The sequence below is a fragment of the Anomaloglossus baeobatrachus genome, unplaced genomic scaffold (assembly GCF_048569485.1).
Source record: "Anomaloglossus baeobatrachus isolate aAnoBae1 unplaced genomic scaffold, aAnoBae1.hap1 Scaffold_67, whole genome shotgun sequence".
Lineage (NCBI taxonomy): Eukaryota > Metazoa > Chordata > Amphibia > Anura > Aromobatidae > Anomaloglossus > Anomaloglossus baeobatrachus.
In genome coordinates, this window is record NW_027445041.1 from 285,693 (window position 1) to 310,618 (window position 24,926).

The 24,926-nt window shown below is 46.3% G+C and overlaps 1 pseudogene; it reads right to left on the bottom strand.

The window, feature by feature from the left end:
- Positions 1 to 23,138: 23,138 nt before the first annotated feature.
- On the bottom strand, positions 23,139 to 23,344 carry LOC142286616 (U2 spliceosomal RNA; annotated as a pseudogene).
- Between the last annotated feature and the right edge of the window lie 1,582 nt (positions 23,345 to 24,926).

Consider the following 24,926-nt stretch of genomic DNA (forward strand, 5'->3'; position numbering starts at 1 on the left):
CCCCAGGGAAAGACAGGCACACCAGTGGGCAGGACCAGACGGAAGGAAACGCCCACCTAAGGGTCTGGAGACCCCGGGGCAGGAAAAAGGAGTCAGTTGTTTTTAAGGAGAGTTGTGGAGTGAGGAGTAAGGAGTGGAGTCCAGGCCTCTGCTTTAGACCTGAGGCTGAACTGACAGGTTAGTTAACCCCGCTTAACTAACTTAAGACAACAAATGGGCTGCAATGCTGAGAACCTGCTTACCTACGTAACTGATGAGGGAGGATGTCGCAAATCCATGGGAAGATGTTCAAGCTCTCCTGCAGTTCTTGGTGGTCCGTACAGTCCGACCACTTCGAATTCTGAAAGGCACTCTTACCCTTTCTACCCTGGAACGAAGCTTACGCAAATAAACATGCTTGACCCTGGAATTGTTGACTCCGGTCTTCCTTTCATACCCCACACCTCCATTCCCATTTCTTATTTAAAAGTAATTACACAGACACAAATTTATCTTTGGATAATTTTGGCCATAGCAGCCATTTTATTAACAAGAATACATAACCAATAAAATTTGCAATGTGGTAAGGTCCTTGAAGCTACCAAAACCCTGGTGATTCCCATAACCGAGCAATAAAAAACCTCAACTTGCTCCCAGCCGTTACCCACACTGACTCAGGAGCACCAAATGGTAAGGGTTAATCCTCCGTCAACCCCAACCACACCCCCAGGGGCCCCGACATACCCCGTCGGGGTTCCCCCCCAAAATCACTAGGGGACCATCAATTCTGCCAATGAGGGGATCCATACCCGGATGAATCCCCGAACCAATTTTAAACCAACTTCAAGGACCCACCAATAAACAACACCACAACGAAGGCACCTTGAAACCCTTCAAGTGCCTGAGACCCCCCGCAAGCAAAGGGCCCTCTCAAAACCTCCCTGCAAGCCAAGAGCCCATAAGTCAGTTCCCACCGCATTAAGGTGTACCCCGTCAGCCAACCAAAATTCCTCTTCCGTCCTTTCCAACTCAACATGCCGTATTGCTATACCCCCGTTCCGACTAACAAACTTCGAGATCGCCCTATTAACCTTCGCCCGCGCCTTGTTCAACCTGTCAACTGACCGCGCTTTCTGCCAACTCTTTCTCGCTACTATCTCCGACCAGACTATCGTTAGACCTGGAAACGACACCCATAACCGTAACAAATCATGTTTGATGTCCGTTATCAAGATTCGAAAAGGACGCCCACCCAAATCATTCCCCCCGGCATGCAACACTAAGATGTCAGGAGGTCTGTCCAACCGGGCGTATCTATGCACCTCCTGCAACACCCTGTTCCACCCTAACCCCCGAACACCGAGCCATCGCACGAGAGCCAGGTCCTTCTCAAAACCTAGCTGTCTCCCGTTCCATCTCGCGTCCGCTCGTCGGGCTCCCCAATACACATAAGAGTGGCCAAGGATCCAGACCAGGGAAGGAAGGGGGGGTGCTTCTGCAATACAAAATGTACAGACGACACCATTTTATTGCCTCACCAAACCAAATTGACAAAAAACACACACTCTCACCCCCCCCCATTGCTACCCTAATACCCCCCCCTTTTCCCCTCAATTGCCAACAACCACCTGGGGACGTACATACGACTTAAAGCGCTGCGACTTCCACCTACCAATCTGCTTAACTGTCTCCTCCGGTAGGCCGCATATAGAGGCCTCCTTCGCTGCCCCAATCCGAAAGACTTCGGATCTAACCCCAACGACTTCAAACATGCCCTAAAAACACTCACAAATTGGTATCTCGATAAAAAGGACCCATCCTCGTGACATAATAAGGGGCCATCCACCTTCGGACGGATCTGTTGAAAATTCCCGAGACACTTGAACGGGCACATATCAGATGCCACAACCATCCCCAAACGGACTAGTTTACCCACACCTCTCTGATCAGTTTTCGATTTCCTAATCCAAAATTCAACTCCGTTTTCCACTGACATAATGTCACCCCAATCCAAGCCCCCGGGGAACGCCTTACTGGGCGATACCAACTCCCCAACCCGCAGGGCTCCAAAAATCGCCAAAGAAAAGGCTAACTTAAACAAACTCACCTCAAACGGAGATAGACAAACCCCCCACAACGCCCTACCCAACCGGGTAGGGACCCAGCCCAGCCCAGCTGGGACCCAGTTTGAGCGAGGAACGGAACAAGTCCTTCCCACACCAAGGTTTGCAGGCCCTACCTCAGTCAGGGTTTCACCCACACTCTACAGCTCCGGAATGTCATGCTTTTCAGCCTCCTCTTCCTCCTGCGCATCCACATCCACTTTACCCTCCACACCAGTCCCAAGCTGGAAGCACTGCAGCACTGCCTCGGCGAAGCGGCAACAGGCTGTGCTGCAGCTAATCTGCATAGGTGACAAACCCCACAATGCAGAAGAGGTGTGGACAGCTCTAAAACAGCATGCAGATCACTGGCTCACACCTCTGAACCTAAAGCCAGGAAAGGTTGTGTGTGACAATGGCCGGAACCTGGTGGCGGCGCCAGCTGACACATGTTCCATGCATGGCCCATGTGCTCAACCTCGTGGTTCAGCGGTTTCTAAAGTCATACCCAGAGCTGTCTGATCTGCTGGTAAAAGTTCGCCGCCTGTCTGCACAGTTTCGAAAGTCACCTACTGCTTCAGCCGGCCTTGCCGGCTTTCAGCGTCGTTTGCATCTTCCGGCTCACAGACTGGTGTGTGATGTCCCCACGCGTTGGAATTCAACTCTGCACATGTTGATCAGGATATGTGAGCAGAAGAGGGCAGTTGTTGAGTACCTGCATCACCTAAGTCGTCGGGAAATGGGTCAAACTCCACACATAACACCTGAGGAGTGGAGATGGATGTCCGACCTATGTACCATCCTCCAAAACTTTGAGGACTCCACCAAGATGGTGAGCGGCGATGACGCCATTATTAGCGTCACCATACTAAAATGGTGTCGTCTGTACATTTTGTATTGCAGAAGCACCCCCCCTTCCTTCCCTGGTCTGGATCCTTGGCCACTCTTATGTGTATTGGGGAGCCCGGCGAGCGGACGCGAGATGGAACGGGAGACAGCTAGGTTTTGAGAAGGACCTGGCTCTTGTGCGATGGCTCGGTGTTCGGGGGTTAGGGTGGAACAGGGTGTTGCAGGAGGTGCATAGATACGCCCGGTTGGACAGACCTCCTGACATCTTAGTGTTGCATGCCGGGGGGAATGATTTGGGTGGGCGTCCTTTTCGAATCTTGATAAAGGACATCAAACATGATTTGTTACGGTTATGGGTGTCGTTTCCAGGTCTAACGATAGTCTGGTCGGAGATAGTAGCGAGAAAGAGTTGGCAGAAAGCGCGGTCAGTTGACAGGTTGAACAAGGCGCGGGCGAAGGTTAATAGGGCGATCTCGAAGTTTGTTAGTCGGAACGGGGGTATAGCAATACGGCATGTTGAGTTGGAAAGGACGGAAGAGGAATTTTGGTTGGCTGACGGGGTACACCTTAATGCGGGGGGAACTGACTTATGGGCTCTTGGCTTGCAGGGAGGTATGGAGAGGGCCCTTTGGTTGCGGGGGGTCTCAGGCACTTGAAGGGTTTCAAGGTGCCTTCGTTGTGGTGTTGTTTATTGGTGGGTCCTTGAAGTTGGTTTAAAATTGGTTCGGGGATTCATCCGGGTATGGATCCCCTCATTGGCAGAATTGATGGTCCCCTGGTGATTTTGGGGGGGAACCCCGACGGGGTATGTCGGGGCCCCTGGGGGTGTGGTTGGGGTTGACGGAGGATTAACCCTTACCATTTGGTGCTCCTGAGCCAGTGTGGGTAACGGCTGGGAGCAAGTTGAGGTTTTTTATTGCTCAGTTATGGGAATCACCAGGGTTTTGGTAGCTTCAAGGACCTTATTACATTGCAAATTTTATTGGTTATGTATTCTTGTTAATAAAATGGCTGCTATGGCCAAAATTATCCAAAGATAAATTTGTGTCTGTGTAATTACTTTTAAATAAGAAATGGGAATGGAGGTGTGGGGTATGAAAGGAAGACCGGAGTCAACAATTCCAGGGTCAAGCATGTTTATTTGCGTAAGCTTCGTTCCAGGGTAGAAAGGGTAAGAGTGCCTTTCAGAATTCGAAGTGGTCGGACTGTACGGACCACCAAGAACTGCAGGAGAGCTTGAACATCTTCCCATGGATTTGCGACATCCTCCCTCATCAGTTACGTAGGTAAGCAGGTTCTCAGCATTGCAGCCAATTTGTTGTCTTAAGTTAGTTAAGCGGGGTTAACTAACCTGTCAGTTCAGCCTCAGGTCTAAAGCAGAGGCCTGGACTCCACTCCTTACTCCTCACTCCACAACTCTCCTTAAAAACAACTGACTCCTTTTTCCTGCCACCGGGGTCTCCAGACCCCTAGGTGGGCGTTTCCTTCCGTCTGGTCCTGCCCACTGGTGTGCCTGTCTTTCCCTGGGGGAGGTGACTAGGGTTTTCTGGTTGGCTTTGAGAGACAAAGAGAGACAGGCAGAGAGAGACAGGGAAAGAGACAGACAGGGGAAGAGACAGACAGAGACAGACAAAGAAATACAGAGACAGACAGGGGAAGAGACAGACAGGGGAAGAGACAGACAGGGGAAGAGACAGACAGACAGGGAAAGAGACAGACCTGGAAAAGAGACAGACCTGGAAAAGAGACAGACCTGGAAAAGAGACAGACAGACATAGAAACAGACAGCCACAAAGAGAGAGAGACAGACAGACACAGAGAGACCGACAGAGATAGAGAGACAGACAGACATGGATAGAGATAGAGACACACAGAGACAGACAGATGACAGAGACTGGGAGAGAGACAGACAGAAGCATAAATCCCTAACTAAAACTTAACATTTAACGATAGTTTTAAAAAGTAAAAAAACACAAATCATGTAAATAGAATGACTCTCTTCTGTGCATAGAGTCAAAATTTTGTGTTTGTAAATATGACGGTGCGGATTCCTTTAGCAGACATACACACATACATATGTGACGCCCTGACACTGCAGGTAGTCACACATAGGCCCCCGCATAACAACTTCCCTCACCTAAGTCACACAAAGCCAACCAGAAAACCCTAGTCACCTCCCCCAGGGAAAGACAAGCACACCAGTGGGCAGGAACAGACGGAAGGAAACGCCCACCTAGGTGTCTGGAGACCCCGGGGCAGGAAAAAGGAGTCAGTTGTTTTTAAGGAGAGTTGTGGAGTGAGGAGTAAGGAGTGGAGTCCAGGCCTCTGCTTTAGACCTGAGGCTGAACTGACAGGTTAGTTAACCCCGCTTAACTAACTTAAGACAACAAATGGGCTGCAATGCTGAGAACCTGCTTACCTACGTAACTGATGAGGGAGGATGTCGCAAATCCATGGGAAGATGTTCAAGCTCTCCTGCAGTTCTTGGTGGTCCGTACAGTCCGACTACTTCGAATTCTGAAAGGCACTCTTACCCTTTCTACCCTGGAACGAAGCTTACGCAAATAAACATGCTTGACCCTGGAATTGTTGACTCCGGTCTTCCTTTCATACCCCACACCTCCATTCCCATTTCTTATTTAAAAGTAATTACACAGACACAAATTTATCTTTGGATAATTTTGGCCATAGCAGCCATTTTATTAACAAGAATACATAACCAATAAAATTTGCAATGTGGTAAGGTCCTTGAAGCTACCAAAACCCTGGTGATTCCCATAACCGAGCAATAAAAAACCTCAACTTGCTCCCAGCCGTTACCCACACTGGCTCAGGAGCACCAAATGGTAAGGGTTAATCCTCCGTCAACCCCAACCACACCCCCAGGGGCCCCGACATACCCCGTCGGGGTTCCCCCCCAAAATCACCAGGGGACCATCAATTCTGCCAATGAGGGGATCCATACCCGGATGAATCCCCGAACCAATTTTAAACCAACTTCAAGGACCCACCAATAAACAACACCACAACGAAGGCACCTTGAAACCCTTCAAGTGCCTGAGACCCCCCGCAACCAAAGGGCCCTCTTAATACTTCCCTGCAAGCCAAGAGCCCATAAGTCAGTTCCCACCGCATTAAGGTGTACCCCGTTAGCCAACCAAAATTCCTCTTCCGTCCTTTCCAACTCAACATGCCGTATTGCTATACCCCCGTTCCGACTAACAAACTTCGAGATCGCCCTATTAACCTTCGCCCGCGCCTTGTTCAACCTGTCAACTGACCGCGCTTTCTGCTAACTCTTTCTCGCTACTATCTCCGACCAGACTATCGTTAGACCTGGAAACGACACCCATAACCGTAACAAATCATGTTTGATGTCCTTTATCAAGATTCGAAAAGGACGCCCACCCAAATCATTCCCCCCGGCATGCAACACTAAGATGTCAGGAGGTCTGTCCAACCGGGCGTATCTATGCACCTCCTGCAACACCCTGTTCCACCCTAACCCCCGAACACCGAGCCATCGCACGAGAGCCAGGTCCTTCTCAAAACCTAGCTGTCTCCCGTTCCATCTCACGTCCGCTCGTCGGGCTCCCCAATACACATAAGAGTGGCCAAGGATCCAGACCAGGGAAGGAAGGGGGGGTGCTTCTGCAATACAAAATGTACAGACGACACCATTTTATTGCCTCACCAAACCAAATTGACAAAAAACACACACTCTCACCCCCCCCCCCATTGCTACCCTAATACCCCCCCCCCTTTTCCCCTCAATTGCCAACAACCACCTGGGGACGTACATACGACTTAAAGCGCTGCGACTTCCACCTACCAATCTGCTTAACTGTCTCCTCCGGTAGGCCGCATATAGAGGCCTCCGTCGCTGCCCCAATCCGAAAGACTTCGGATCTAACCCCAACGACTTCAAACATGCCCTAAAAACACTCACAAATTGGTATCTCGATAAAAAGGACCCATCCTCGTGACATAATAAGGGGCCATACACCTTCGGACGGATCTGTTGAAAATTCCCGAGACACTTGAACGGGCACATATCAGATGCCACAACCATCCCCAAACGGACTAGTCTACCCACACCTCTCTGATCAGTTTTCGATTTCCTAATCCAAAATTCAACTCCGTTTTCCACTGACATAATGTCACCCCAATCCAAGCCCCCGGGGAATGCCTTACTGGGCGATACCAACTCCCCAACCCGCAGGGCTCCAAAAAACGCCAAAGAAAAGGCTAACTTAAACAAACTCACCTCAAACGGAGATAGACAAACCCCCCACAACGCCCTACCCAGCCGGGTAGGGACCCAGCCCAGCCCAGCTGGGACCCAGTTTGAGCGAGGATCGGAACAAGTCCTTCCCACACCAAGGTTTGCAGGCCCTACCTCAGTCAGGGTTTCACCCACACTCTACAGCTACGGAATGTCATGCTCTTCAGCCTCCTCCTCCTCCTGCGCATCCTCATCCACTTTACCCTCCACACCAGTCCCAAGCTGGAAGCACTGCAGCACTGCCTTGGCGAAGCGGCAACAGGCTGTGCTGAAGCTAATCTGCATAGGTGACAAACCCCACAATGCAGAAGAGGTGTGGACAGCTCTAAAACAGCATGCAGATCACTGGCTCACACCTCTGAACCTAAAGCCAGGAAAGGTTGTGTGTGACAATGGCCGGAACCTGGTGGCGGCTTTGAGGCGAGGCCAGCTGACACATGTTCCATGCTTGGCCCATGTGCTCAACCTCGTGGTTCAGCGGTTTCTAAAGTCATACCCAGAGCTGTCTGATCTGCTGGTAAAAGTTCGCCGCCTTTCTGCACATTTTCGAAAGTCACCTACTGCTTCAGCCGGCCTTGCCGGCTTTCAGCGTCGTTTGCATCTTCCGGCTCACAGACTGGTGTGTGATGTCCCAACGAGTTGGAATTCAACTCTGCACATGTTGATCAGGATATGTGAGCAGAAGAGGGCAGTTGTTGAGTACCTGCATCACCTAAGCCGTCGGGAAATGGGTCAAACTCCACACATAACACCTGAGGAGTGGAGATGGATGTCCGACCTATGTACCATCCTCCAAAACTTTGAGGACTCCACCAAGATGGTGAGCGGCGATGACGCCATTATTAGCGTCACCATACCGCTTCTCTGCCTTCTAAAACGGTCTCTGCTCAAAACCAAACATGATGCATTGCAGGCGGAACACGATGAGTTGGAGCAAGAAACAGTAGTGGGTGTGGGTGATAACACACAGCCCAGCCTCGTCTCATCACAACGTGCAGTGGAGGACTATGACGAGGAGGAGGATGAAGACATGGAGCAACTCTCCGGCCAAATTGAGGATATGACATGCATACCAGTCATATGCTCAGTTCAGCGTGGCTGGCCAGAGGACAGGGTAGATGAGGAGGAGGAGGAGGAGGAGAAGGAGGAGGACAGCATGTTCAGTCATCGTGTTGGTCTGGATACTGAAGTGATGGCTGTTAAGAGTCTGGCACACATGGATGACTTTATGGTAAGCTGCCTGTCTCGTGACCCTCGCGTTAAGAACATCTTGGCCGACAATCATTACTGGTTGGTAACACTGTTAGACCCACGCTACAAGGAGAACTTTATGTCTCTTATTCCCGAGGCGGAGAGGTCAGCCAAAATGCAGCAGTTCCGGAAGGCCATAGTCACGGAAGTAGGCAAAGCATTCCCTTCACAAAACGCTAGCGTCATAATTGTAACACTATTAGTTAAAAGAAAGGGATAAAATGTAAAAAAAAAACAAAATAAGGCATGACTTTTTTTTAACATCAAATTTTTTTTTTTTAGATTTAACCAAAGAATGTGCACATTTGAAAAATGTTGAAAATCAGTCATCCAAAGGTGTGTGAAAAAAATATATATATATGGTACCAATAAAAATGTCACTTTGTCCTGCAAAGAATGCAGCCCCCCAAATTATTTTTTTCCTCTGTGCGGCCCATACACCCAGCCGAGTTTGAGACCCCCTGCCTTACACTATATAGATATCATGTTCATTCCCCATCTATCTTGCTCAGGAGAGCATCTCCCTCCCCCGGCACCAAGAGCAGCTCATACTGAATTGTTACATTGACTAGTAACACTGCACACAGAAATGCACCTTAATATTCCACTGTTAACCCTTTCCTCCCAGCAGTAACACACAACTCCTCACCTTGATATCATGGTGATTTATGGTCAGAATGACTTCAATGCGATCAGTGATTTCTATTCTAGCTCTGCTCACATAGATTTTATATCCACACTCAACTATAGGCCGTTCTTCATATTTTGGGGGCTTTTAGTCAGATATACTAGTTTGTGCCTGTATAGTATTGGTGTAGATGGGAGTGTAGGGCATGGGTTACATGGCACTGTGGTGGGATACTGATGGGAGGTATTGGTGCTGTGTTTGAGGCTTCTACTGGGTATTTTCCTACAAATACTGGAACAGCTCACTGCTTAGAATGATCCTTCCCAGCTCTATAATATATTATATATACCCCACAATGCAGGCTCACACACACATTTGTCTCAAGTGTGTTGTAGGGACACAGATACAGTCTTGGTCATGTGACTAAAGGCTACTTTACACACTGCGATATCGGTCCCGATATCGCTAGTGTGGGTACCCGCCCCCATCTGTTGCGCGACACGGGCAAATCGCTGCCCATGCCGCACAACACCGACCAGACCCGTCACACATACTTACCTGCCCGGCGACGTCGCTGTGACCGGCGAACCGCCTCCTTTCTAAGGGGGCAGTCCGTGCGGCGTCACAGCGACGTCACTGAGCGACCGCCCAATAGCAGCGGAGGGGCGGAGATGAGTGGCCGGAACATCCCGCCCACCTCCTTCCTTCCTCATAGCGGCTGGGAGGCAGGTAAGGAGAGGTTCCTCGTTTCTGCGGTGTCACACGGAGCGATGTGTGCTGCCGCAGGAGCGACGAACTACATCGTTACTGCTACAGTAACGATAATCGAGAATGGAGACCCATGTCACCGATGAGCGATTTTGCACGTTTTTGCAACGATGCAAAATCGCTCATCGGTGTCACACGCAGCAACATCGCTAATGCGGCCGGATGTGCGTCACAAATTCCGTGACCCCAACGACTCCGCATTAGCGATGTCGCAGCGTGTAAAGCCCCCTTTAGTGGGAGTGGTGTACAGGGTCTTAGCAGTAAAGAGTATTCCATATTTCTGCCAGATACCCACAGAGATATTGAAATCTGAAAAAAGAGACTTCTGCTTATTGAAGGTAAGAACTGCTCACATAGCGTTCAACTCCACAGCAAACGAGTGCTCTAGCACTGGCATCTCAGCAGGGATATTCCCCTACTACACATGTGTGTCTGGTTCGCTGTGACAGTTTACAGGACATAACTCAGGGCACCTAGACAGAAGGCAGAGGGACTACTTTCTATTTCTGGTGTAGAGCTTAGTACAATATATATATATATACTATTACATGTGACACATGTACCTTGTATTACCATTATTCGCTGTATATGAACCCCTTTTCTCCGGGCATTATTTGTCTATAGCATTTTTCACGAACCTGAGGCAACTGAGAACCCTTCAGTGAAGGAATTCCACTAACCCTCACAATACCAACCAGGGGCCTCCCTGCAGTAACTCAGGTAGTTGTACCCATTCTCTTTCCGCATTCTATGTGTTCTTCTTCTTTCTTCTTTTTTTTCTTTTTTCTTCTTTTTATTTCTATCATGTAGTTCAGGGGTTTATAGATATATGTCCTGCATCTCATATTTCCTTTAGTGGTGCTTCTTACCCATTCTCATATCATTTACCCTAGTATTTCATGATCCTGAGGCGACTGAGAACCCTTTAATAAAGGAATCCTTTTTCACCTGAATTGTCAAGTGATACTTACCAGTGACTATCATGTAATGTTACAGGTAGTTCCATTTTCTTCCTCTTCTTTCTCTCCTTTCTTCTTTGTCACACGGTCCATTGTGTTATAGCCCACGTGTCATGATAACACTTGTACCATCTTTTCATTTAGATTCCACCTACAATTATTTACCGATTCCAGTTCTGGAATAGGCTTTCATCATCTACTCACTAGAATTCTCAAGTACATAAGGTACTGAGACATATACATGTTCACACCATTATAAAGAACAAAGTATAAACATTGAGGTTTTTCTCACACCCATGTTCCTGTGTTCTTTGATATGATATGTGTTCATTTCCTTCACTATATAGGATTGCAAGTTTTCCATTTGTACCTTAATGGCAATGACGCTATACAATTGAACACATATCATCCTGTTATCCATATAGGTGTGTATTTACCTGCTTGACTATTTTTGGTTGTTTGATCCAGAATGTTTCTCCAGATAGGTCATGTGGAAATTTTCTTTCCTCAGTACAAATGTTTTCACTATGGCTTTGGAAAAAATTTTTGTATGTGCATCATGGTCATTTGACCCATTGTACTCTCAAGTAGCAATATATTGTACTGTTATGTTGTACTATGTACTAATTACGTGTTTATATGGTTTTGTAACCCTTTATGATCTTAGATAACTTTATCCTTGATAAAGACCTAAAAACAAGGTCGAAACGTTGGATGAATTATCCTTTTGCACAAATAAAGAATTTTCAGCATTCCAAGAGTTCTTTTCTTACGTTATTGATCACTATAGTGTGCCAGAGCTATTTCTATTGAATTGACTCTTATTTTTTCTGAGCACCTGCTATATACACAGTGAGCCAGACATATTCAATTTTCATTCAGAAGGCAGAGGGAAGCCTTAGCAGCTGAGCCTATATCTTGGCTTGTGAGCATTAGAACAGGCCGGCGATTACAGGGTAACATGAAAAATGTCCAGCTTGCATTATGACTAGAACATGAGAATATCCTTTTAAGTACTAACCTATGATGCGTTCCTAAGCAGTTGATGTTATATGTTCTACATTTCATTTTCTGCATACTTTACAAGTAAAATTAACACACAAAAGGTCTTCAAGTTATCGGACACTCCCATGATACTTTATAGCAACATCATGAAAAAACATATATCATATTTCTTCAAAAAAGGAGCATAGAGATCCAAAATCATAAATAGTAATCTTTATTACACAAAAGAACACAACAATTAAAAAGATGTGTACAGTAAACAGACGAGCTGTAGCAGCATAATATTGCACATCACGAAATCAATCCAAGGAAAAGATGACATATTTTGGTGCAGTCCAAAAAAAGTTGGAAAATACTGTTATCATCAACAAAGTTATATTCTGACTGGCAAAAAAATGGCTATAACAAGATAGGGAGCTTGAATATCCAAATTACATTCCACCATGGGATATCTACTTTCAAGTCCCACTGCTACCACTCACGTAAACTTCATCCTATTGCCAATGCATTATCACCTGTACAGTAGCGATAAATTATACAGGACTACAACCACTTCATATTAACAAGGATAAGTAAGTAATGAGTGACGGATCAGCTTTATAGTCCGAACATACCAGTTGCTAAAGGCTCGGGGTAATCACACTACGGGGATATCTCCGCTATGCCATCTGTATACGCTATACTGGTCAATAATCAATTATTGACCAGTATAGCGTATACAGATGGCATAGCGGAGATATCCCCGTAGTGTGATTACCCCGAGCCTTTAGCAACTGGTATGTTCGGACTATAAAGCTGATCCGTCACTCATTACTTACTTATCCTTGTTAATATGAAGTGGTTGTAGTCCTGTATAATTTATCGCTACTGTACAGGTGATAATGCATTGGCAATAGGATGAAGTTTACGTGAGTGGTAGCAGTGGGACTTGAAAGTAGATATCCCATGGTGGAATGTAATTTGGATATTCAAGCTCCCTATCTTGTTATAGCCATTTTTTTGCCAGTCAGAATATAACTTTGTTGATGATAACAGTATTTTCCAACTTTTTTTGGACTGCACCAAAATATGTCATCTTTTCCTTGGATTGATTTCGTGATGTGCAATATTATGCTGCTACAGCTCGTCTGTTTACTGTACACATCTTTTTAATTGTTGTGTTCTTTTGTGTAATAAAGATTACTATTTATGATTTTGGATCTCTATGCTCCTTTTTTGAAGAAATATGATATATGTTTTTTCATGATGTTGCTATACTTTACAAGTAGTAGAATTTGCTTTGATATAGGCAACTGGATTTTCACAATGAAAAGGCAAAGGATAACGCCCGAAAAAGACGCCATACATTATGTCAGTGCCATCACTGACGAACCTGGATTGACCATGAAATACATCAATCCCCTTAAAGGTGAGTTAAAACAAGTTTTAACTAAATTGCCTTAATATTGTCATGCATTAGAATGACTGTCTTAGGTAATGATAAATATTTTCTACAGGAAGAGGAGTGTTTGCTGAAACTGAAATCGAAAAAGGGAGTTTTGTTGCAGAATATCGAGGCGAGCTCACGTATGCACTTACGATGGTAGACAACTACTCGAGATTTATGGTTGTGGTACAAGTCAAAGATCTAATGGCCCATACTGCAGCGAAGGTCTTCCAAGCACACTTATGCAGACCTCATGGCTACTCAGAGAGAGTCCTCACAGATCAAGGCACTGCCTTTGAAGCGGAAATCTTCAAGGACTTCTGCAGCTTTTACCGATGCAGGAAGATGCGCACTACACCCTACCATGCTCAAACCAATGGTTATCAACCTGCTCAGGACTTTACCCCATATTCCAGATGTGGCCTTACAAGTGATTTATAGAGGGGTAACAATACGTTGGGATCACCGGATCTAATCTCCCTTTTTATACACCCTAAAATCTTGTTTGCTTTAGAATAAACAATAACATCATAAAGGTATAGCAGTACCGTTTCAAAGTTTCGGTGATCCAAGCAGCATTCCATCAGCCTCTGGAAGGTTCCTGGCAAATTGCACAGCTCGAAGGGCATGCTTTTGAACTCGCAGAGACCCATCGGGGTGGCAAAGGCGGTCTTCTCCCGGTCTGCCTCAGCAACGGACACTTGCCAATAGTTGCTTCTTCTGCTCATACCCCCTCCACCATCCGGGCCGTACCGACTGGCCAGTTCCTCAGGATGAAGCGAATTTGTTCGTCAGACACTGCTTTTGAACAACAGTCTGTCGACCTCCAGCGCCATAGGGGTGGTGAAGGCGGTCTTCTCCCGGTCTGCCTCAGCAACGGACACTAGCCAATAGTGACTAGTGAGATCAAGGGTAGAAAAATAATTTGCAGTTCTCAATGCAGCTAGCGATTCCTCAATACGGGGGAGTTGTGCCGTCCTTCTTCTTTAACAGGACCAACGGAGCTGCCCAAAGGCTACAACTGTCACGGATAACCCCAGCCGCCTTCATGTTGCTCAACATGTCCTTGGTACACTGGTAATGTGAAGGTGGTATTGGCTTATAGCTCTCTTTGATGGGTGGGTGTGCACCTGTGGGGATGTAGTAATGGACCCCTTTTATTCCCCCAAAATCTAGCGGATGTTTGCTGAAGACTTGCTTGCTCGTATTCTTGCACTACCCTGTGGACCCGCTTCTTGTGATGTGAAGGTGTGGAGTCAGTGCCTACGTGTAATTCCTGACACCACTCCTCTGGCTGACTTGGTGAGCAGTCACTGACTGGGTGGGGTGCAGTAATAGTGGATGCTGCTACTTGGATAGCATGTGTATCTACTGTGAACAGCTTATCAATGGTGGCAAGTCGGGGCAGCTTAACCTCCTGCTCTCCGCAGTTTAACACTCTCACGGGCACTCTTCCCTTCCGCATTAATGAATAAAACTATGATGTAAATATCATATAGATACCCCACAATTGTAAATAAAGGTAGGTTATGGGAAAAGGGGGAACAGGGAAAGAGGAAAATAGTGTAATAAAGTATACCTTCTGGGGGTGAGAGGAAATGGCAGCACAGCCAGTGGAGGTGAAGCAAAAGGAAGCCTGCAACTAAAGAGTTGAGAGCGTTATCACATGGTGACTGAGCCTGATTGTAAAGGGAGCATAGAGTGGAGCATACTCTGGGCACGTTAGAACCCAAGTTCTTAAACCATGAATATGGACCCCTTTTATTCTCCCAAAGTCTAGCGGATGTTTGCTGAAGACTTGCTCGTATTCTTGCACTACCCTGTGGACCCGCTTCTTGTGATGTGAAGGTGTGGAGTCAGTGCCTACGTGTAATTCCTTACACCACTCCTCTGGTTGACTTGGTGAGCTGTCACTGAATGGGTGTGGTGAAGTAACGGTGGATGCTGTGGCTTGGATATCATATTAAATATAGGGACCCCCATACAGTAGTATGAGAAATTTTTTTGTATTCAATGATCGGTATTACCTTCAGGGGCGCGGCACGTGGACGTGCGTTCCATTAGCCTCACTGCATTCCACTCCCATACAGGAAGTGGGCGCAGCTATTACTACGGTCGCACATAAAAGAACCCACAGCCACCACTGCACACACGGTAGGTTTTTTAACTGCATGAGAGGACACACACAAGCTAGGGACCCCAACGTAGAGAAATACTTTGGCGTAGTGTTGGGGCTCTATTGCATTGATCAATTCAGTAGCTAAATTTCTCTTGATTCATATGTTCATGGCAGTAATGCAGATTCCATTTTTCACATATTCACTCTTGCATATAGCTATTGGATTTTTCAAGTCAGTATTCACACAGCAGTTTCTGCTATTTCATGTATTCCCCTTACATAGTCACTGGTGTGCATACCTTATCTCCCCATAGTGATGTTTTTTTAGGTTTTTGCACCCAGTTCGGACTTAGAATGGTGTTCCAAACGTTATTCCTATTTGTTAGTATTTTTTCGTTTGGGAACCCTCCCCAACCACACCTATTGCCAATCCATAGCATACGCATAAATAGCCTGGGTCTCAGCTTCCCATACACGGTAGGTTTTTTAACTGCATGAGAGGACACACACAAGCTAGGGACCCCAACGTAGAGAAATACTTTGGCGTAGTGTTGGGGCTCTATTGCATTGATCAATTCAGTAGCTAAATTTCTCTTGATTCATATGTTCATGGCAGTAATGCAGATTCCATTTTTCACATATTCACTCTTGCATATAGCTATTGGATTTTTCAAGTCAGTATTCACACAGCAGTTTCTGCTATTTCATGTATTCCCCTTACATAGTCACTGGTGTGCATACCTTATCTCCCCATAGTGATGTTTTTTTAGGTTTTTGCACCCAGTTCGGACTTAGAATGGTGTTCCAAACGTTATTCCTATTTGTTAGTATTTTTTCGTTTGTGAACCCTCCCCAACCACACCTATTGCCAATCCATATCATACGCATAAATAGCCTGGGTCTCAGCTTCCCATACACGGTAGGTTTCTTAACTGCATGAGAGGACACACACAAGCTAGGGACCCCAACGTAGAGAAATACTTTGGCGTAGTGTTGGGGCTCTATTGCATTGATCAATTCAGTAGCTAAATTTCTCTTGATTCATATGTTCATGGCAGTAATGCAGATTCCATTTTTCACATATTCACTCTTGCATATAGCTATTGGATTTTTCAACTCAGTATTCACACAGCAGTTTCTGCTATTTCATGTATTCCCCTTACATAGTCACTGGTGTGCATACCTTATCTCCCCATAGTGCCTGGGAGCTGACCCAGACACTAGCAGTTTTGCACTCCTACCCAAAACTGGGCTCCTCACTGAACTCACTACCTCCACGGTTCAACTCTAAACTGAACTTCAACTAACTGACTGGTTTATCCACCTCCAGGCCTGTGAACTCCTTGGTGGGTGGGGCCAACCACCTGGCTCCGCCCCACCTGGTGTGGACATCAGCCCCTGGAGGGAGGCAACAACGGTTTTGTGTCTGACTAGTGTAACTATCCGGGAAAGGGGGTGTGTGTGTGTTATGTCTGTGACTAACTGGCTAGTCCAGGGCGTCACACTTGCACTACCCTGTAGACCCCCTTCTTGTGATGTGAAGGTGTGGAGTCAGTGCCTACGTGTAATTCCTGACACCACTCCTCTGGCTGACTTGGTGAGCTGTCACTGAATGGGTGTGGTGAAGTAACGGTGGATGCTGTGGCTTGGATATCATATTAAATATAGGGACCCCCATACAGTAGTATGAGAAATTTTTTTGTATTCAATGATCGGTATTACCTTCAGGGGCGCGGCACGTGGACGTGCGTTCCATTAGCCTCACTGCATTCCACTCCCATACAGGAAGTGGGCGCAGCTATTACTACGGTCGCACATAAAAGAACCCACAGCCACCACTGCACACACGGTAGGTTTTTTAACTGCATGAGAGGACACACACAAGCTAGGGACCCCAACGTAGAGAAATACTTTGGCGTAGTGTTGGGGCTCTATTGCATTGATCAATTCAGTAGCTAAATTTCTCTTGATTCATATGTTCATGGCAGTAATGCAGATTCCATTTTTCACATATTCACTCTTGCATATAGCTATTGGATTTTTCAACTCAGTATTCACACAGCAGTTTCTGCTATTTCATGTATTCCCCTTACATAGTCACTGGTGTGCATACCTTATCTCCCCATAGTGCCTGGGATCTGACCCAGACACTAGCAGTTTTGCACTCCTACCCAAAACTGGGCTCCTCACTGAACTCACTACCTCCACGGTTCAACTCTAAACTGAACTTCAACTAACTGACTGGTTTATCCACCTCCAGGCCTGTGAACTCCTTGGTGGGTGGGGCCAACCACCTGGCTCCGCCCCACCTGGTGTGGACATCAGCCCCTGGAGGGAGGCAACAACGGTTTTGTGTCTGACTAGTGTAACTATCCGGGAAAGGGTGTGTGTGTGTGTTATGTCTGTGACTAACTGGCTAGTCCAGGGCGTCACACTTGCACTACCCTGTAGACCCCCTTCTTGTGATGTGAAGGTGTGGAGTCAGTGCCTACGTGTAATTCCTGACACCACTCCTCTGGCTGACTTGGTGAGCTGTCACTGACTGGGTGGGGTGCAGTAATGGTGGATGCTGCTGCTGCTTGGATAGCATGTGTATTTACTGTGAACAGCTTATCAATGGTGGCAAGTCGGGGCAGCTTAACCTCTTGCTTTCCGCAGTTCAACACTCTCACGCGCACTCTTCCCTTCCGTATTAATGAATAAAACTGTGATATAAATAGTATATAGATACCCCACAAATGCAGATAAAGGTAGGTTATGGGAAAAGGGAGAAGAGGGAAACAGGAAAATAGTGTAATAAAGTACACCTTCCAGGGGGGAGAGGAAATGGCAGCACAGCCAGTGGAGGTGAAGCAAGGGGAAGCCTGCAACTAAATTGTTGAGAGCATTATCACATGGTGACTGAGCCTGATTGTAACGGGAGCATAGAGGTGCCGATCCTGTCTTACCTGCGTTGGTGTAGAAGTGGGTTTCCAGTGGTGGAGTCAGCTGTGTGCAGTGGTGGCTGTGGGTTCTTTTATGTGCGACCGTAGTAATAGCTGCGCCCACTTCCTGTATGGGAGTGGAACGCAGTGAGGCTAATGGAACGCACGTCCACGTGCCGCGCCCCTGAAGGTAATACCGATCATTGAATACAAAAAAATTTCTCATACTACTGTATGGGGGTCCCTATATTTAATATGATATCCAAGCCACAGCATCCACCGTTACTTCACCACACCCATTCAGTGACAGCTCACCAAGTCAGCCAGAGGAGTGGTGTAAGGAATTACACGTAGGCACTGACTCCACACCTTCACATCACAAGAAGCGGGTCCACAGGGTAGTGCAAGAATATGAACAAGTCTTCAGCAAACATCCGCTAGGCTTTGGGAGAATAAAAGGGTCCATATTCATGGTTTAAGAACTTGGGATCTAACGTGCCCAGAGTATGCTCCACTCTATGCTCCCTTTACAATCAGGCTCAGTCACCATGTGATAACGCTCTCAACTCTTTAGTTGCAGGCTTCCTTTTGCTTCACCTCCACTGGCTGTACTGCCATTTCCTCTCACCCCCAGAAGGTATACTTTATTACACTATTTTCCTCTTTCCCTGTTCCCCCTTTTCCCATAACCTACCTTTATTTACATTTGTGGGGTATCTATATGATATTTACATCATAGTTTTACTCATTAATGCGGAAGGGAAGAGTGCCCGTGAGAGTGTTGAACTGCGGAGAGCAGGAGGTTAAGCTGCCCTGACTTGCCACCATTGATAAGCTGTTCACAGTAGATACACATGCTATCCAAGTAGCAGCATCCACCATTACTGCACCCCACCCAGTCAGTGACTGCTCACCAAGTCAGCCAGAGGAGTGGTGTCAGGAATTACACGTAGGCACTGACTCGACACCTTCACATCACAAGAAGGGGGTCTACAGGGTAGTGCAAGAAGACGAGCAAGTCTTCAGCAAACCTCCGCTAGATTTTAGGGGAATAAAAGGGGTCCAACACCACATCCCCACAGGTGCACACCCACCCATCAAAGAGAGCTATAAGCCAATACCACCTTCACATTGCCAGTGTACCAAGGACATGTTGAGCAACATGAAGGCGGCTGGGGTTATCCGTGACAGTTGTAGCCTTTGGGCAGCTCTGTTGATCCTGTTAAAGAAGAAGGACGGCACCACTCCCCGTATTGAGGAATCGCTAGCTGCATTGAGAACTGCAAATTATTTTTCTACCCTTGATCTCACTAGTCACTATTGGCAAGTGTCCGTTGCTGAGGCAGACCGGGAGAAGACCGCCTTCGCCACCCCTATGGGTCTCTGCGAGTTCAAAAGCATGCCCTTCGAGCTGTGCAATGCACCAGGAACCTTCCAGAGGCTGATGGAATGCTGCTTGGGACAAGATTTTAGGGTGTATAAAAAGGGAGATTTGATCCCGTGATCCCAACGTATTGTTACACCTCTATAAATCACTTGTAAGGCCACATCTGGAATATGGGAACCAGTTTTGGGCTCCACATTTTAAAAAGGACATTCAGAAGTTAGAGTCAGTTCAAAGGTGGGCAACTAGACTACTACAAGGAATGGAAGGCCTCCCATATGATGACAAGTTGAAAAAGTTATTAAGTGATTATTGGCTGCAATGGGGCTTTCTGGCTGGTGCCAGCCTCTCTTCTTAGCACACAGGAACCACAATCCCTACACCATGCTTCAATGGATTCTCTCATCCCAGCCCAGTAAAACTACATATTTTACACAGTCATAAGCAGCCCATGGGCATTCACCTGCATTCAAACCAATAACAGCTCATAGACCAGACAATCCATCTACCACTGGACCAAAGACAGGAAGTTAAATCCACTGCCTGCGGTAACCAACTTAATCCTATAGGCTACTCACACAACAAACCCAACAGAAAGGAAAAAAACATGGATTCGATTATCCATCCAATGAAAATGCATAACCATTGTGAGCCATTGGACAATGCAATTGGACACTTGGTGACATGGTGCACGGCCCAATGAATCAAGTCTTTACTTCATATTCACGGTTTAAGCCCTTGGGTTCTAATGTGCCCAGAGTACATATCCAGAAAGATTCTCTTTCTTTGAGCTAAACACAAGTCAACAATACATTGTAAGCAGATTCTATTACCAGTCCCACACCATTTTGTGACGCATAATCACACAGTGATCGAATTAAGATTCCAAGTCATCGAACATGTCCAAGCCATACGCAGAGGAGGCAATAGAATTAGGAAGCTCAAAGAAAGGGAATCTTTCTGGATATATACTCTGGGCACATTGGAACCCAAAGGCTTAAACCATGAATATGAAGTACAGACTTGATTCATTGGGCCATGCATGGACATAATGGACATAATTCTAATAGGCAGGACAGGTAATAAGGAGCACAAGGGATATGCTAAAATGTGTTGTGTGACAAGACAGACACAGGAAAGGACATGATAACAGGTGTAGGGACCAACAAGGTGAGACAAGGGGTATCAGGATATTGTCAAGTAGGTATGAATGTAGTAATGGGGCAGGCATAGAGAATTGTATGTGAATGTGAATTACAATAAATCACTAAGGAAAGGAATATGTGAGTGTGTGCCTAATGTAAACTAATATTGTACTGGCAAAATTATAGATGGAAAGGGAGAAGGGGAGGGGGGGAGAGAGGAGGCTGTAATTGACTACAAGGGTATGAGTTATGAGTGATCATAGGGATAGTGTTACATAAGTGGAAATACCTATGGAGGACCGGATGTGTAAGCGCATACCTTATACAAACCTATAGAGTGCTGATGGGTGAGAGTGTGATGTTAGATATACGACATCCTATAGTGAATAGTGAGCCGTAATCAAGTGCAACAGGGATATTTCACGTGACTATGGGAACATGGAAGGTAAAGAAAGGGGAGAAAAAACTGTTAGACAAGGTAATCAGACATAATGTAACCAGTTGATCAGACATGACAAACATGACAAATAAAAAACAAGGAAGAATGGAACTCCATACATAGTGGAACCATATATAGTGTGAACACGAAAAAGAACCGGGCGTTAGAAAAAATGTGCACGGCCCAATGAATCAAGTCGGTTCTTCATATTCATGGTTTAAGCCCTTGGGTTCCAACGTGCCCAGAGTATATATCCAGAAAGATTCCCTTTCTTTGAGCTTCCTAATTCTATTGCCTCCTCTGCGTATGGCTGGGACATGTTCGATGACTTGGAATCTTAATTGGGCCACTGTGTGATTATGCGTCACAAAATGGTGTGGGACTGGTAATAGAATCTGCTTACAATGTATTGTTGACTTGTGCTTAGCACAAAAAAAGGGAATCTTTCTGGATATGTACTCTGGACACATTAAAACCCAAGGGCTTAAACCGTGAATATGAAGTACAGACTTGATTCATTGGGCCGTGCACCATGTCACCATGTGTGCAATTGCATTGTCCAATGGCTCACAATGGTTATGCGTTTTCATTGGATGGATAATCGAAGCCATGTTTTTTTCCTTTCTCTTGGGTTTGTTGTGTGAGTAGCCTATAGGATTAAGTTAGTTACCGCAGGCAGTGGATTTAGCTTCCTGTCTTTGGTCCAGTGGTAGATTGATTGTTTGGTCTATGAGCTGTTATGGGTTTTAATCCAGGTGAATGCCCATGGGCTGCCTATAACTGTGTGAAATATGTAGTTTTACTGGGCTGGGATGAGAGAATCCATCGAAGCATGGTGTAGGGATTGTGGTTCCTGTGTGCTAAGAAGAAAGGCTAGCACCAGCCAGAAAGCCCCATTACAGCCAATAATCAACCGCTAGCCGCTGGAACTCGTTGCTCTAGATCATGTCAAACTCTCACCAAGCAGGAATAGATACATTAGCCCACCATCCCACCCAAAGAGCAACTTCTGCTGCGCAGCTGGCTTTCTAGGCAGCAGCGCTATTGTGATGTCAGCGGGGGACATTGTGACAAGCCAGTGTTCCGTCACTTCATGTTGTGCACTGTTCAAACGGAAAATACATCAACAGGCAGACTACAGAAAAGCTTACTGACAAAGGATAGAGAGGGGCTTTCTCAGAGGGCTTTTTACAGTTTGTCTATTCCCAATTAGCCGTTTAAGTATGCTTAATGAAAGTACTAATTCTTTCATAGGCCGCCCATTCTTAGTATTTGACGTTCCTTATATTGCGGTATCAGGCTTCGCAGCAGGTTGCAAAACATTCATCACCCATGACTGTCCCCAATTGGGCTCAGAAGCTAAATGTCTATCATGACCTCTCTTTTTGAAAGTCCAAGAGCAAGCAAACTCTTCCTCCAGGAGAGGGAGCCAACAGATCACTAAAGACATCATCATTGCTCAAAGAAAACACCGAAAAACAATGGAAGCTTTAATTGGAGTGGAATCTGATAGACAGCACCTGATGCCAAGTCTGCATCTTCTAACACCTGCAGTCACTGCAGCAGCTGAATCCAATGTGTCCAAAAGGGATCTATTCTATTCAATTGCAAATGATCTAGATAAGACTGAGAATAAGATACTGCACGGGACATAGCAGAGTTGGTCAAGTTGAGTGGAGATGAGTTTGCTATTTGGCACAGCTTTTGCATCAATAAAGCAAGTAAAAGGTGTGAAAGATAAAAAAAAAGGGTGAAAGTGTGAAAAGTGAATTGGCCAAATTGAGGTGCATATAAAGTTTTTGCTTTCTTTCAATTAACTAATGAGGCTCATTTGAATCAGGTGAATTGAGTTCTGCTTTTGGAAACTCGGTTAAGAAGGGGTGCACCGGTCCTGGAGGTACTGCAATACCAGGTCAATGCGTGGAGTGGACAGAGCAAGATTTTTTCCATCTCCTTGTTCTAAAAATCCATTTAATATATGGTCCCTAGAGAGGGGACGTATCAGATATTAAACTGATAAGAACAGATTTAATTTTTTTTTTTTCTGTTTATCAGTAGGACTTCAAAATAACAAAGGTGATCGCCTCCCGTTGCCTGGGAACCGTCCAGGCACAAGAGGGCTATGTGTCACCAGAAGGCGCACACACTCCCTCAAGGCCGGCAGACGTGCAATCCCAGGCACCTTCCAGTACCGACCAAGGTAGCGTCCTCCGAAACTACACTTGATCTTAGCCAAAAGGCCGAGAAGCTATAACCCGAATTGGTTACGGCCTTGAGTGGCACCCTGGCCTATACCGGACACATCTTAGGGAGAGGGAGACAAACCCACGCCTACAGAAGACATTTTGTCACCCAAGCCAAACCCTTGAAAAGGCTGTTTTGCAGAGCAAAAACAAGGAGAATGGTGCTTTTTGCAGCCGCCGCCCACTGCAATGAATCTGAATAACTCCTCCTTTTGGGCACAAGCACCTCCCCTCCCCCTTGCAGTCTTTCCAATTCATGATACAAAAAGACGGACGGACAGGACAGGACAGGACCATCTGCCTGACTTTCCGTCACTGCCACCCTTTGTCATCCTTGCCCGTAGAAAGCCCTTTCATCATCCCCAAACCCTAATCTTTTCCCTTCCCTTCCCAGCTGCGTCTCACTCCCTTTCATTAGGAAGTGAGCGCAGCCTTTTCTCCGTTCTGCACATGCGCGACGTTAAACACAAATGCGCAGGCGTGCGTTCCATTAGCCTCACTGCATTCCACTCCCATACAGGAAGTGGGCACAGCTATTACTACGGTCGCACATAAAAGAACCCACGGCCACCACTGCACATAGCTGACTCCACCACAGGACACCCACTTCTACACCAACGCAGGTAAGACAGGATCGGCACCTCTATGCTCCCGTTACAATCAGGCTCAGTCACCATGTGATAACGCTCTCAACTCTTTAGTTGCAGGCTCCCCTTGCTTCACCTCCACTGGCTGTGCTGCCATTTCCTCTCCCACCTGGAAGGTATACTTTATTCCACTATTTTCCTGTTTCTCTCTTCCCCCTTTTCCCATAACCTACTTTTATCTGCATTTGTGGGGTATCTATATGCTATTTACATCATAGTTTTATTCATTAATATGGAAGGGAAGAGTGCCCATGAGAGTGTTGAACTGCGGAGAGCAAAAGATTAAGCTGCTCCGATTTGCCACCATTGATAAGCTGTTCTCAGTAGATACACATGCTATCCAAACAGCAGCATCCACCATTGCTTCAGCCCACCCATTCAGTGACAGCTCACCAAGTCAGCCAGAGGAGTGGTGTAAGGAATTACACGTAGGCACTGACTCCACACCTTCACATCACAAGAAGGGGGTCTACAGGCTAGTGCAAGAATACGAGCAAGTCTTCAGCAAACATCCGCTAGACTTTTGAAAAATAAAAGGGGTCAAACACTACATCCCCACAAGTGCACACCCACCCATCAAAGAGAGATATAAGCCAAATCTACCTGCACATTACCAGTGTACCAAGGACATGTTGAGCAACATGAAGGAGGCTGGGGTTATCCGTGACAGTTGTAGCCTCTGGGCAGCTCCGTTGGTCCTGTTAAAGAAGAAGGACAGCACCACTCCCCTGTATTGAGGAATAGCTAGCTGCATTGACAACTGCAAATTATTT